The sequence below is a fragment of the Aquarana catesbeiana genome, linkage group LG04 (assembly GCF_042186555.1).
Source record: "Aquarana catesbeiana isolate 2022-GZ linkage group LG04, ASM4218655v1, whole genome shotgun sequence".
NCBI classification, from domain to species: Eukaryota; Metazoa; Chordata; class Amphibia; order Anura; family Ranidae; genus Aquarana; species Aquarana catesbeiana.
The window spans coordinates 601,273,750-601,288,506 of NC_133327.1; positions in this window are offsets into that span (position 1 = coordinate 601,273,750).

Below are 14,757 nucleotides of genomic sequence, written 5' to 3' on the forward strand. Positions count from 1 at the left end.
TTTATTCTCTAGATTCTCTGCTAAAAAAATATATATAATGTTTGGGAACTCTAAGTAATTTTCTAGCAAAAAATACGGATTTTAACTTGTAAACACCAAATTTCAAAAATAGGCTTAGTCATGAAAGGGTTAAAGGTTAAAATTGATTACCACTTACTAACTGAGAAGGGGAAATAAAGAGTTTATAAAGTGTAAACTGTATAAGTATTATGCATGTATTGCCTGCCCAGATCCTATTTAAAACTAAAACTTGTGTAAAAATCTATTTCCTCTGAGTGTGCCATGCGTGGATGCTGCTGCGCTAGGTAAAACTATCAGTTTCATTAAGAAAAGTACAGGTGTTTGTTTTGCTGATCGCTTGGTTTTCAGAGTTTCCCGAGCAGAAAGCCATAGACTGTTAGTCACAGCTCTCTGCTCTGCTTCCCTCTTGCTCATTGGAGCGTTGGACTGTGGAGGGAGACGGGGTGGCCAGCTCAGCCTCTCAGTGGCTTGCTGAGAGGCTGAGCCGGGTGTCAGTCCAGGCACCAGGCAGGTCCCGACTTCATGGTTGTGATGACGCGGTGCCTGGACTGACAGCAGTAACATCAGCAGAGAGCAGACTTCAGCCCACTCTCTAGTGATAATGGTTTACAAGAGTGCAAAACGAATTGCACTCCCTTTTGATCCATAGGAGAAGTCCAGCCAAACGAACCTGGACTTTTCCATTAGTCTTGGACACTACTAAAACATTGAATCTCTACAGAATACAAGACGTTTTGGAAATGGATGAGGTCACAACCCAGGATAACCCCTCACAGCACAGCCTCAGTTTTGTGCTAGTGTCCTCGGCTGATGAATGTGCATGTAAGGCAAATTTTGAAGTCTTTAGCGAGACCTATGGATTTCCTGCCTGTTTCCATACATCCCTCGCGGAGAAAGACTTTATGCGGATTGGTCACCTATGACCCTGGGGCCAAGAGGGGGTGCCTTGAACCACTACAAAGAAACATTGTGCATGATCTGTAATGATGCTGATCAGCACTGGATCCTGTGAACAGTGCTCACAAGGGCACTTGGCATCCAGTAATGTCACGGGGCAGGGTGCTTTACAGGTCTAAAACTGTGATTCCTTATGGGGAAATCTTGTCCCTAAAGGCCCCTTCAGGGGGTATGCCTACTATGATGGGTGAAGATTGGACTTTTACTTATAGCCTTGTTTCCTAGATTAACAGGTGTCTCCTTGTGTGGATGTCCCCATAGTTGTAGCTGTACACTTTCCCTACTATGAGGTTCCTTGGACAGCGTGCTGGTGATGGAGGGGCGGCTGTGTCTGGGAAGCCTGTGTTGAGAGTACTGCTGTGTATGCAGGCTGCACCGAGTGGAGTGATATACTGCAGCAACTTTATTAAAAAGGGGGCAGTACTGGCGCGTGGGCAATGACGTCATTGGGTGCACAGGCAGCCACCTTTTTGGATCCCCCCTGCCACTGATTTATGCACATGAGGATCCCTCTACAGATCCTAAGTTTGCAAGGAGATGTCTCTCCACAAGATTAGCAACACTGGCACTGGGGTAGGACTCCCTTGGTTCATTCCTTGCAATTGGGCAGGCTGTACTGTGCGCTAAGGCTGTACGCTAAGCTACTTGCTTTAAGCAGACACTCCTTTCAGCTAGGTGGCTGTTCTACCTATTCAGGGGTAATGCCTGTTAACCCTCGGAAAGCTATGGCAGAATGCAGAGAGTTTGGGGAGAAGGACAAAGGAGTGGGGTCACACATCTCTGGTGGGCAGGGCTCCTTATATAATTTGCACTGTAATAGCTCCCCTAAGGGGCAGGTCAGATCTGAATCCCTGCCCCTATCTGGTCTTTTCACTGTTTCAGGAGCATATTCCTCCAGTTCATTTATATCCAGGGAGTAATTTTCAGCAGCCATTTTTTGTCCTGTGTAACCAACTGTCAGGGGTTCTCACTAATTGGAATGCATGGGTCCCAAATGTGGGTGCTCTCCCTCCCCTTCTTCCCTGTTTCAGGAGAATGAGTTGTCAGAGCATCATTCTTTAGATGAGCTATGGAACATGAGGAAGCCGGTGAGGTTCAAGACTCCTTTTTTGAAGTGTTTTTTCTATAAGAGGCTTAGGGTCCCCTCCTGCCACAAGCATAAAGGACCACAGTTGTCCTAAACTAAGACTGAAAACAAATTTATAGGTGTAGCTTCTACAATCGACTCCAAAAGTTTGAGCCCCGGCAGCCATGGAAAAAGGGGTTCTTGTAAAGCTGCACGATTAATCTTTAAAGAATCAGATCACGATCCCCCCCCCCCCTCGCGATCCTAAAGTATTTTCCTGATTCTTTGTAGAGTACTCTGCTCACAGCTGACAGCTGTCTTAAAATTAAAAAAAAAACAGGCAGCCTGCCAAGTTTATGACAACATCGCTTGGAGATCAGGAAAAACATTGTAACATTTCGTCCTTTTAATTCAAAGGAATGAACTTCGCTCTGTAAATGAGGGAAGTTTAACCACTTAAAGACTAAACCTTTTTCTGACACTTGTTTACAAGTTAAAATCTGTATTTTATGCTAGAAAATTACTTAGAACCCCCAAACATTATATATATTTTTTTTTTAGCAGAGACCCTAGAGAATAAAATGGTGGATGTTGCAATATTTTATGTCACACTGTATTTATGCAGCGGTCTTTCAAACAAATTTTTTTTGGAAAAAATACACTTTAATGAATTAATAAAAAACTAAAAGTGAAATTAACCCAATTTTTTTGTATAATGTGAAAGATGATGTTAGGCCGAGAGAATCATGATTTTCATTCTAAGCAAAAAAATTGTGATTCTCATTTTGGCCAGAATTGTGCAGCTCTAGCTTCTTGGCTCCAAAGCAGTTTACTTAGCAGTACCTTGTAGAGCAGGGATATGCAATTAGCATACCTCCAGCTGTTGCAGGACTACAAATCCCATAAGGCATAGCATGACTCTGACAGCCACAAGCATGACACTCAGAGGCAGAGGTATGATGGGACTTGTAGTTTTGCAACAGCTGGAGGTCCACTACTTGCATATCCCTAGAGGAATTCTTTAAACAATGAGTTCTCTGCACATTGATTTGGCTCTTTCCTACCTAAACAAGATACTGAATGTCCACTGGATAAGGTTCTGTTTAACCACTTGCTGCCCGCCATATAGCAGAATGACAGCAGCAAAGTGGTTTCAATATCCTGACTGGGCGTCATATGAGGTCCGCAGGATATTGAGCCGCTCCGCGCCCCCGGGGTGCGCATCGTGGCGATCCTTGTTGCGGGGTGTCAGTCTGACACCCCGCAACACCGATCTAGGTAAAGAGTCTCTGTCGGAGACTCTTTACTATGTGATCAACCGCGTCCAATCACGGCTAATCACGATGTAAATAGGAAGAGCAGGTGATCGGCTTTTCTTCACTCGCGTCTGACAGACGCGAGTAGAGGAGAGCCGATCGGCTGCTCTCCTGACAGGGGGTCTGTGCTGATTGTTTATCAGCACAGCCCCCCCTTGGATCCTACCCAGGACAACCAGGGAAGCCGCCCAGGACCACCAGGGAAGCCATCCACACTGGACCACCAGGTATGCCTCCTCGACCCCCAGGGAAATACTGATCTGTAGAAAATAATAGAAACCTTCGCGCCAGTGGTGTCGATAGCAGATAATATATATGAATTACTTATACTGGTGGTACATCTAGTAAAAAAACATTCCCAACAATAAAGAAAATTTGTGGAAATATAAACAATCAGTGTAAGCTGCTCCCCAATTTTTGAATCATCAAAAAAATAGATAATCAAAAAAAGGAATGTAAGAAAGATAGGGGGCGCTAGATACCATACTATTCAAGTGCTCCAAATAAATATATCTCCTGCATTACCAAAAAAATGGAAATGTAAGAAAGCTAGGGGGCGCTAGATACCATACTATTCAAGTGCTCTAAATAAATATAACTCCTGCATTACCAAAAAAATGAAAATCATAGTATTGACAAATAATAATTAGATTACACATTGAAGTGCCCACAATAGTGAAAAAAATATATATATAGTGATTGATTGTCCACATAAAAAAGTGATTGAAGTAGTTGAAGTGATATCTTTCAATATTATCCCAATCCTGTTGCTGTAAACAAAAAGTTTTCCATCACCAAGGGAAAATTAAGAAAAGGAAAACACCTCGAAGTAGTAGATATCTGCTTACCAGATACCAATGACTCCTTTAGTTAAAAAGAGAGTCACTAGCGCTTGTGCAGGGTTGTGCCTGCTCACATGGATGGCTGGACTGTGGTTGGTATTATAGGCATGGATCGTTCCCGTCAAGGTCATTCAAGATAGGATAAGGATACATAGGAAACAAAAACAGTCTCCATAGCGTAAAACCATTTATTACAAAAGTAAATAAATTAAAAAGCCAAATGGCCGCTTACATTGGTGGGTGCCTACCCGGCACTGGGGCTGCTTGCATGTCAGGGTGACTCCACAGTCAGAAAAAGCCTTTCATGTCTCCTCCACGCTGGCGTGCGTTCCAGCTTACACAGGGGGGCAGCCAAAGGATCCGGATGTTGTTGGGTGATAGGACATGTGACCACGTACCGCTCCGACGTACGTTTCGTAGTGAACGTCTTCAGGGAAGCATCCCTGAAGACGTTCACTACGAAACGTACGCCGGGTAGGCACCCACCAATGTAAGCGGCCATTTGGCTTTTTAATTTATTTACTTTTGTAATAAATGGTTTTACGCTATGGAGACTGTTTTTGTTTCCTATGTATCCTTATCCTATCTTGAATGACCTTGACGGGAACGATCCATGCCTATAATACCAACCACAGTCCAGCCATCCATGTGAGCAGGCACAACCCTGCACAAGCGCTAGTGACTCTCTTTTTAACTAAAGGAGTCATTGGTATCTGGTAAGCAGATATCTACTACTTCGAGGTGTTTTCCTTTTCTTAATTTTCCCTTGGTGATGGAAAACTTTTTGTTTACAGCAACAGGATTGGGATAATATTGAAAGATATCACTTCAACTACTTCAATCACTTTTTTATGTGGACAATCAATCACTATATATATTTTTTTTTCACTATTGTGGGCACTTCAATGTGTAATCTAATTATTATTTGTCAATACTATGATTTTCATTTTTTTGGTAATGCAGGAGTTATATTTATTTAGAGCACTTGAATAGTATGGTATCTAGCGCCCCCTAGCTTTCTTACATTTCCATTTTTTTGGTAATGCAGGAGATATATTTATTTGGAGCACTTGAATAGTATGGTATCTAGCACCCCCTATCTTTCTTACAAATACTGATCTGTGCCCAGACAGCTGCCAATTAATGCCCAGGCAGCTGCCAATCAGTGCCCACTTACAATGCCTACCAGTGCCACCAGGGATGTCTATCAGTGCTGCGTATCAGTGCCCAGCAGTGCCGCCTATCAGTGCCACCCATAAGAACCCATCTTTGCAGCCTTTCAGTGCCCATCAGTGTCGCCTATCAGTGCCCACCACTGCCACCCATGAGTGCCCATCAGTGCTGCCTATCAATGCCCATCAGTGCCGCATATCAGTGCCCATTGTCAGTGCACGCTCATTGGTGCCACCTCATCAGTGCCGCCTTATCAGTGCCCATCAGTGAAAGAGAAAACTTATTTACAAAAAATTTTAATAGAAACAAAAGCAAAACTTTTATTTTTTTCAAAATTTTTGGTCTTTTTTTATTTGTTTAGCAAAAAATAAAAAACGCAGAGGTGTTCAAATACCACCAAAAGAAAGCTCTATTTGTGGGAACAAAATTCTAAAAATTTAGTTTGGGTACAGTGATGGATGACCGCGCAATTGTCAAACTGCGACAGCGCTGAAAGCTGAAAATTGGTCTGGGCAGGAAGGTGTATAAGTGCCCTGTATTGAAGTGGTTAAGGATGCTATGGATAAGAGACTGGAAGCCCTCTTTAAAGTGGATGTAAACCTGATTCATGAAATTTGAGCTGGGCGCATAGATCTGCAGTGTTTTCTTATCTCTCTTCAAAGCACTATGTCCCGTAGCTGTCTCCTGCTCCGTTCTGCTGTTATCAGCCTGAGAACTTCTGACAAGTTCTCTGTCAACTGAGATAAAAGCAGCCAGAGTTTTGTGTTTGGGAGGATGCTATAAATAGATTAGCAGAGTGCTAAACTATTCAACGAACAGATGTGAAAGTCTCTACATATGAGGAGAGGAGGTGTGTGCCTTTCCTCCAATCAGCTGTCTTGGCTGTATGCCCAGGCTTCACTGCAGTGCTGAACAGAAGGAGAAAATCTAACACAATCTGAACTTTCTAAAGAATATATAAAGCTGAAGACAGCAGATATGCATGTAAAACTTATGTAGGGAGATTTGTTTCATCCTTGTGTATCATCTGGGGCTGTTCACTTCACTGGGTATATGTGAGGGTTTACATCCACTTTAAGGCATCTTTCTCTTTGGTAGGTGCAGCTGGCAGTGGCTAGGGTGGGCGTTTTTCAATCACAAATGTATACTCTAAGGAATTTTATCCTGAGGATCAGTTTGTTGGACAATTCTGGCTCTGAGGATCTGGTTGTTGGATAATATTTAGAGTAGTTCCTGAAAGCCTTGAGCTTCTTGGCGGACCTCTTGGAAGATTCTATTAGACAGCTCTCTAGACTGGGAGTTATGTTCGTCCACATGAGGAAAAAATTCCTATTGCTCAAGTGCTTGTTTTTTCTGAACTTCTCTGTAAGAAGCAAATTGAGTGACTCCACTTTGAGGGTGTGTGTTTGGGCCATTATTGAATGTATTCATCCAGAAAATGACTGGGAAAAAGCATGATGTCCCCTGAACAAAAAGGAAAAAAATTACAAAAAGTCAAAAGCCGGGACCTTATTCAACTGCCAAAAATGCTGTGCTTTCATCAGCCACATGCCTTGAAGTCTAAACTGAAGCCTACGCCCAGCTTTGCAAGAAGAACTGGAACTTGAAGAGCTCAAAGTCTTCTTCACAGTAAAGGGTGCCTCCACTGTGGTGGGTTTGGGGACACTTGTTTGTCTTTGCAGCTGCCTGAACTTTGCACATCACAGATAAATGGGTCCAGGATCTCAAGAGGCTACAAGTTGAATTCTGAAGCTTTCCACCCCCATGGTTTATGTGCTCAAATGTCTCTTTGGATCCTCATGGTTCTTTTGCACCACTGGGAAGATTGTTCTCTCAGGGTACAGTTGAACCAATACAGGAAGTTTTAGCTTTTATTCAAACCCTTTAACATTTCCAAATCCAAGACCTCCAGCCTATTTTAGACCCTAAGGGTCTCAACAAATTCTTGTAAGTGAAAAAAACAGGATCGAGTCCACCAAGGTCGTTCCTTGCATTAGTTCAGCAGGTGGAATTCCTGGAGTCTTCATATATTGAGTATGTCTTCCCGCACATCCTGGTCTTTCAGCTTCATCAACTGCTTATAATGTTTGGTGTGGAGGATTGCCATTAACAATTTGTAGCATTGTGCTTTAGCCTCTCAAACACTCCCAGGGTGTTTACAAAAGTGTTGGCTCTGGGATTACTCAGAGCCTAGGGTAACCCAATTGGTGGAAATCAACCTTGGTCCCCGTGCAACATCTCAAATACATGGGTCTACAGTAGTTCTGGACGTGGTTCACTCCAAGGTGTTCCTTCCACAGGAAAGGTAACTTTCTCTCAAGTGGAGTCTGTCAGGTCTCTGGAAAATCCCTCAATCTGCTTCTGGATGAGAATGGACCCACATCAAGGGCAGAGCCTTCTTCCCCAATTCCACTTGAGGGAGTTGCAACCAAATATTCTATCAACCTGAGACAAAAGTCCACAGTCCCAGACTATTCATCTGAATTCAAAGGCCAGGTTGGCTTTGGACTGGTGTATATCTGGCTGGATGGAGGAAAATCAGCATGATTTTGACATCCCTTTGCAACACTTCTGACATCATTCAGAGTTAATTGCAGGTATAATTGACTAATATTTGTCCTGCTTCTGTAGTTTTTGCATTCCCGTAGACTTGTATAGGAATATAAGCAGTTCTGAAGTGAACAAATGTCAGTTAACACTGGACCCCACCTGACTACCACCTTTAGTAGAATAGTTCATAAGGGAGCTATAATTCTTTAATAAGTTTTGGTATTTTGGGTTCAGCAATTATTTGCAATAGGAATATCTTTTCCATGTTCTGTGTACTGTGGGAGACCAGATATAGTGGCTGCAGGGTCCTGGGTTTAGTAACATTTTAAAGAAACACGCGGGATGCTGTTGTCGCCTCTTATTCTGCTAGTTTTCTGGCTGTCATTTTTACCTTCTTGCTTCCATACTTTGCATCCCTTACCTAGAACCAACAGGCAAATAAAGTCTGACATTCTGCTGGCTTTAGATAACTGCATATTTGTTCCAGGTTAGTGAATCAAGCCTTACTGAAGTAGTTTAGTCTATGTACCGGCCAGTATCTTCTAAGGAGATTTGGCAATGGCAGCCTCCATGTGTCTCTTTGCAAAGCATTGTTAGCCCTTTTACTGTCATGGATGTAAGGGTTACAATGGAACAAATCTGTTTGCAGCAGGCCAACTTAGTAAACCTTAAGTCCTCTGCATTATCAAATTGGCCAAAAGCTTATAGCCGTGTAGTGCCCCAGCTAGCCTAAATTTTTTAATGAATGTGATTACTAACAAGCTGCCAATCATATCCATTCATATTAGAGTTTTTACACTCTCTCTACTGTTCTGCTGTCACTCACAGGCCACCGCGCCTTAAATCCTGGTGATGAGACAGGCTGTCTTCTTGCTGGTCCCATTGCTGTTTTTCTTTTCTCAGGATGGAGAGCAGGGAAAAAGGTAAACATAATATTTACTGATCGTCTGCAGAGTGAAATTGAATTAAAAGTGCTCATTCATGAGCACTTCTGAATTTGTTGCACTGCTGGGTGCCAGAGGAGAAGGGAAGCAAGGACTGTGTCTTCAGGAATGAGCAGTGGGGGATTACTAGACTAACTTTTTACAGACTAACTTTGCTGAATGGGCAGTGATGATGTCTCTTCAACATGTTCTTTTGTGTTTTAACATGTAATGGAGCCCGTTTTTTTTTGTGGAGTGCCCGCAAAATGCATAAAATCAGACATGAACCTCTTTGTGAATTGTGTGCTGGCAAGATATCTTGGCGTGTCATTTAAAAACCAAACAATGGCACTGAATTTCACCATACTGCAGAATTTGAATTACTGGTGGTCCAGCCACCTGAGATAAAAAAATGGAACCCTGGGGCAGTGAAAGGGTTAAAGTGAGTCTGCTTTGGCCATGTAGGACAGAGCAGCAGGTCACCTCCATTGCCTTCTCCTGTGCAGCATACACTCACTGACCACTTTATTAGGTACACCTTGCTAGTACCAGGTTGGACCCCCTTTTGTCTTCAGAACTGCCCTAATGCTTTGTGGCATAGATTCAACAAGATGTTGGAAACATTCCTCAGAGATTTTGGTCCATGTTGACATGATAGCATCACACAGTTGCTGCAGATTTGTCGGCTGCACATCTATGATGCGAATCTTCTGTTCTACACCCCAAAGGTGCTCTATTGGATTGAGATCTGGTGACTGTGAAGGCCATTGGAGCACAGTGACCTCATTGTCATGTTCAAGAAACCAGTGGTGAGATGATTTGAGCTTTGTCACATGGTGCATTATCCTGCTGGAAGTAGCCATCAGAAGATGGGTACACTGTAGTAGACATGTGTGATTCGTTTACATCCAAATCGAAATTCCAAAAAATATTGCCGAATTACAATGGTAATGAATTTAAACAAACCCAAATTAATGAAACAACATTTTTGGACGAAATTAGTATAGTTTTCTAATCAAATTCAAAATGTTTTCTTCTCGCATTCAAATTGTTTTCTAATCAAATTTGAATTTCAGAAGAGGATAAAATAGAATTGAAAATAAAGGACTAGAATGGAAAATAATTCAATAAAAAAATAAAAGAATATAATACAGTAAAACAGAACAGAAAATAAAAGAATGGAAAAAATAGAATAGAAAATAAAAGGATAAAATAAAAAATAAAGGAATAGAATAGAAAATAAAAGAATAGAGTAAAAGAGAGCAAAATAGAATAGAAAATTAAAGAACAGAATAAAATAGAATAGAAAATAAAGTAATAGAATAGAATAAAATAAAAAGAATATAACCATCTTCTGAAATTCGAATTTCAAATAGAAAAAAATAGAATAGAAAAAAAAAAACAATAGAATAGAAAATAATAGAAAGAATATAACCTTCTTCAGAAATTCAAATTTCGAATAGACTACATTCAAATAGAAAAGAATAAAATACAAAATACAAGAATAGAATGGAAAAAAACAATAGAATAGAATATAACTACTGTATCTTCCAGAATTCGAATTTCAAATAGAATACATTTGCATAGAAAAAAATAGACTTAAAAATGAAATAATAAGAAAAAAACAATAGAATATAACCTTCTTCTGAAATTAGAATTTGAAAAAGTAATACATTTGAATAGTAAAGAATAGATTAGAATAGAAAATATGAGAATAGAAAAAACAATAAATGAGAAAAAAATTGTATATAACCATCTTCCAGAATTCTAATTTCAAATAGAATCACTTTGAATAGAATAGAAAAGAATAGAATTGAAAATGAAATAATAGAAAAGATAAGAATAGAAAAATAGAATAACTATCTTCCAGAATTAGCATTTCAAATAAAATGCATCTGATTTAGAATAGAATAGAAAATAATTGAATTGATAATGAAAGAATAGAATAGAAAAAAACAATAGAATATAATAAAATAGAAAGAATATAACCTTCCAAAATTTGAATTTCAAAAAGGAATACATTTGAATAAAATAGGAAAGAATAGATTAGAATAGAAAATAATAGAATAGAAAAAACAATAAAATAAGATAGAATATAACCATCCTCCAGAACTCAAATTTCAAATAGAATAAATTTGAATAGAATAGAATTGAAAATGAAATAATGGAAAAGAATAGAATAGAAAAAACAATAGAATAGAAAGAATATTAACAATTTAACCATCTTCCGAAATTCCAATTTCGAATAGAATACATTTAAATAGAATGGAAAAGAATAGAAAAGAATAGGGTCTAAAAAAACAATAGAATAGAAAGAATATAACCATTTTTCAAAACTCAAACTTCGAATGGAATAAACTCGATTTCAAATGAGTTTCGATTGAAATTTTAATTGATTCAAATTTTACGAATTTGGTTGAATTGAGTTTTAAGAAACTAATTCTGAAAACAAATGAAATGGATTAAAGAAACTTAAACTCATTTATGTAAATAAAGAATTGATTTAAACCCAAATAAAACAAATTCCGAAAACGAATTAAAATAATTAAACAAATTTAACTAAACTAATTTATGTAAATATTAAACTGAAATGAAACACATTTGTTCACTCTGCATATGTCTACACTATAGTCATAAGGGGATTGACATGGTCAGCAACAATACTCAGGTAGGCCGTGGCATTTAAACGATGCTCAGTTGGTACTAAGGGGCCCAAACTGTGCCAAGAAAATATCCCCCACACCATTACACCACCCCCACCAGTCTGAATCGTTGATACAAGGCAGGATGGATCCATGCTTTCATGCTTATGCCAAATTCTGAGCCTGCCCTCTAAATGTCGCAGCTGAAATCGAGACTCATCAGCACAGGCAACTTTTTTCCAATCTTCTATTGTCCAATTTTGGTGAGTCTGTGCGAATTGTAGCCTCAGTTTCCTGTTCTTAGCTGAGAGGAGTGCCACCCACTGGTCTTCTGCTGCTGTAGCCTATCTACTTCGGTTCAATGTGTTGTGCATTCAGAGATGATATTCTGCATACCTTGGTTGTAACAAGTGGTTATTTGAGTTACTGTTGCCTTTCAATCATCTGGAACCAGTCTGCCTATTCTCCTCTGACCTCTGACATCAACAAGGCATTTTCGTCCACACAACTTAAGCTCACTGAATATTTTCTCTTTTACGGACCATTCTCTGTAAACCCTAGAGATAGTTGTGCATGAAAATCCCAGTAGATCAGCAGTTTCTGAAATACTCAGACCAGCCTGTCTGGCACCAACAACCATGCCATGTTCAAAGTCATGAAAATCCCATTTCTTCCCCACTCTGATGCTCAGTTTGAACTTCAGAAAATTGTCTTCACCATGTCTAGATGCCTAAATGTAATAACATTGTTTCTATTGAACTTCCCATGAATTTCCTAATTTAAGCTATGTCTGTGCACTTTTTGTTTGGCAAACTATTGTTCTCTCTCCAGCCAATATCTTGTTCTTGTCATTCCTGTTGCCATTTATATCTCTATTACCACTCCTCATTACTGACCTTTGGCTTGTTCCTCGACTACACTTCTGTTTGATCCCAACCTCCAACCGCTTGTTTGGAACTTTGGCTTGTTCCTTCGACTACGCTTCTGCTTGATCCCAACCTCCAACCACTTGTTATCGAACTTTGGCTTGTTCCTTTGACTACGCTTCTGCTTGATCCCTACCTGCTATATCTGCTACTGAACCCCAGTTTGCTCACCTCCTAGTAGGGCGATCCTGAGGACCATGACCTGGTACTAACACACAGCAAAGCCCATCTCTACCATCAGAAGCTCTGGTAAACACTCATTAGTGCTTAGACTCCGCACCAACAATATATCCCCGCAACAATAGAGCCCCAGCAGCAACAGCAAAGCTCCCCTCAGCCAGCATCAATAGATCCTCCAGCAGCCAGCAACAATACACTCCTCCCTCAACAGTAGATCCCTCCTAGCAAGAACTGACCCCCAGCAACATAAGACCCACCCCCAGCAACAATAGAACCCCACCAGCAACAATAGACCCCCCTGCAAACATAGATCTTCTCCAGCAAAAGATCCCCCAGCAGCCAGTATCAGCAGACCTTGCAGGACACCCCAGCACTCCTTGCCATTACATGCATTTAGTGCTGGAGGTGCCGGAACTGCGTTCCCCCGCGTTCCCGCTGAAAAAAAGCCCCGTACTTACCTATTTTCAGCCCACTCTGGCCCAGTTGCGTAGTCCCCTGTGTCAGCCTGTGGTGGCTGCAGGGGAGAAGAGAGATTGCTCAACATAGGAATGCCTGAGAGTGGTGACATCACCCATAGGCCCCAAGGCCCGTTTGTTGTTGGCACTTCCTCCTGTCCCCTGCAGCCACCACTGACAGACATAGGGGAGCCAGATCAGATGACCAGACCAGAGCGGCTGAAAATGGGTAAATATAATATATACGTCTTTCTTACACAGGTTAGTCAGCATAGATGTTATGAGGGGGGAGAGCATTTTTAAAATTAGTTAGGTTTAGCCTGGAATTCCACTTTAATTTCCACAGCCTAGTGAGTATTTAGAACTAAATGTATTGTTCTTAAAGTGGTTGTAAACCCAATAAAAAAAAAAAAAAACCTGCAAGACAAAGGCATAATGAGCTAGTATGCATAGCATACTAGCTCATTATGTATTACTTACCTTAGATCGAAGCCCCCGCAGCGGTCCTTGTTCACCGCTCCGGGTATCACGGCTCCGGCGCTGTGATTGGCAGGAGCCGTGATGACGTCACTCCCGAGCCCCCGGTAATGGCACAGTCTACGTGCCATTGCTTCAGTTTGCTTCAGTTTGCTTCAGTGCGCATGTGCCGATGACGTCGGCACATGCAAATACAGGGGATATCTTCTAAACTGTTCAGGTTTAGGAGATATCCAGGGTAGCTACAGGTAAGCCTTATTATAGGCTTACCTGTAGCAAAAATTGTGTTGTACGAGTTTACAACCACTTTAATACATCTCTTTCTTTTTGTGACCTGCACATTGTATTCCAAGATTTAAAAAATCATATACATAGTTTATGTGCCTTAATAGAGGAAACAGCAATTTGAGTGTTAATTCTTTAAAGGCTGTTTAGCAATTACGATTTCTCCCTTTGCATACAGTAGACATTAAATGAGAAAAACGAAACCTTGAAATGCCATCAAAGCAAATGGTCTGTGAATGTTGTTTCAAAGCTTATCATTAGTTGCCTGGATATTTTGCCACAGAGCTTGTTAAAGATTTCTTTTCTCCTGAAGGGGAAGGTATGACAAAATGCAGTTCTTGGCACAATGAAATATGATGAAACTGAAAGGCACATTAATTCTTGCTTGATACATAGAATTAATTACAGGATTAACATCCGTTATGAATTTTTGCCAAAGACTTTTTTCTCTTTACCAGGAATAGACCCCGGGCTTATTTTTATACACTAATGAATTTGCAAATTGAGTTCTGTTCAAATGATGCTTGACTAAAATGAACAATTAAAAATGTATTGGTCTCAATGAAAGAGATCAACTGATCATTTTAAGGATTAATTAGTCTCAAGAATCATCTTCATTATGAGGCATCCATGAGACAAAATGCTTAGCTCTGCCTTGTTTTCCTGATTATCTGTTTATACATTACAGTGAAACGAAAGACAAAAGACAGAAATGCGTTTATTGCAACTCTTTCAAGACACATTTGTTTGCTCTTTTTGAATGGATACTTTTTATCTAGGTATTATTTTTACAGCTTTAACTCAACACTATGTTTTGACTGTGTTTTTTTTTTTTATCAACACTGTTTCATTGTCAAAGGATTAACAATTTTACGTGTAATTTAGTTATAAAGTGGACTGGAGATTGCACAGCAGTGGTTCATGAGATTTGGAAAAACCCAGCT